This window comes from Diceros bicornis, unplaced genomic scaffold (genome assembly GCF_020826845.1).
Source record: "Diceros bicornis minor isolate mBicDic1 unplaced genomic scaffold, mDicBic1.mat.cur scaffold_388_ctg1, whole genome shotgun sequence".
Taxonomy (NCBI): Eukaryota; Metazoa; Chordata; class Mammalia; order Perissodactyla; family Rhinocerotidae; genus Diceros; species Diceros bicornis.
The window spans coordinates 103,532-104,755 of record NW_026691258.1 but is presented as its reverse complement, the minus strand read 5'-3'; the positions used below and the strand labels follow the sequence as shown (position 1 = coordinate 104,755).

The following is a 1,224-nucleotide window of genomic DNA, read 5'->3' as shown; positions in this document are numbered from 1 at the left end:
CTTCCTCCCAGAAATACAAAGTCATTAGGAAGATCCAGCTGCTCCAGCAGGCTGCAAGTGAATATGACCTGAATCCCGAGGAGCGATTTGGGGCCTGGTTCCAGGCGATGGAGCCCCTCAGTGTTGATGAGAGGTGAGGGGCACAGGAGTTGGGTGAGGGCAGGCCAGACTCTCTCGGCCGGCCGGCTGCAGAGCGTGGGGCCTGGCTCCCTGATCAGCCCCAGACCTCATTGCGTGGTGACCCATGGGGCACCGGGACTCAGCTGCTGGCAGGCTCTGGGAGGGACACCTGAGGTGCGGCTCCTGGTAGCTCACAGGCCACTCTGTCCTGTAGCTACTGCCTCTCCTGCCGGCTGGAGCCCACACACCAGAAGACGAGCAAAATGTGGCTCTTCAGGAGAAAGAGGAACCGGACATCCTCCAGTTCAGGGCCGAGTGAGTGTCAGGAGCAGCAGCGACTGAATCCAGGGGCTCAGTACAGCTTCGGGCTAAGCATGGGCCTGGATCCCAGCTCCAGTGCTGGCCAGGCCTGGGACAGGCCGCTCCCCTCTCCTCTCTGGGACTCGGTTGCCTCCTCTTAAATGAGTGATGCTAAATGATGCCTCCCCCATCAGGGACAAACGAGGTGCTGTTGATGGACTGAGCACTCGGCACAGGGTTTGGATAAGAGTGTTGTGGGGGAGGGAGGTGTGCCGTGAATCTCAGGAAGGTTCCCCAAAATAGTCTGTTTCTTCTCTTCAGCCACCGTGCCCTTGGCAAGGAGCCATAACCCTCTGGAGACCACAAGTGCAGCTCCTCCTGAGCAGCAGGGCCACTGGGACCCTCGGGGTGCACCGGGTCAGCTCTTCCCCCCCCACCCCAAGTGAAGGAGGACATCTGAAGACTTTCCCTGGTTTCCCCTAAAGCCCCAGGCGGAGGGCACGACCCCCCTCCAAATCCCTGACATCTGCACCCCAGGGACTGTTTATCCATTGAGGAGGAGCATTAGTATATGTTTAAGAGTAAATATCAGATTTGAATGTTGCAGTAAGTTCTGTTTCTGTCACAGCCTGGGTGTTGTGGTGTGGTTCTTTCACTGCTTATGCTCATGTAAATGAGACACAGAATCTCACATTCCGCCTTGAATTAAGAACTCATGTATGGTCAGAGCTTATGGTATGTGGGAGAAGGGAGGACGGCCAGTCCCCTCCCTGGCTACTGAATGACACCCTCAAGTCCCCCTTC

The 1,224-nt window shown here is 57.0% G+C and overlaps 1 long non-coding RNA gene across 1 annotated transcript; it reads left to right on the top strand.

Annotated features, from left to right (window-relative positions):
• The first annotated feature begins 387 nt into the window (after positions 1-387).
• On the top strand, positions 388-1,019 carry LOC131402953 (uncharacterized). The gene is made up of 2 exons (XR_009219096.1): positions 388-435; positions 742-1,019. It is a non-coding gene; the product is annotated as an uncharacterized LOC131402953 (long non-coding RNA).
• Positions 1,020-1,224: the final 205 nt, after the last annotated feature.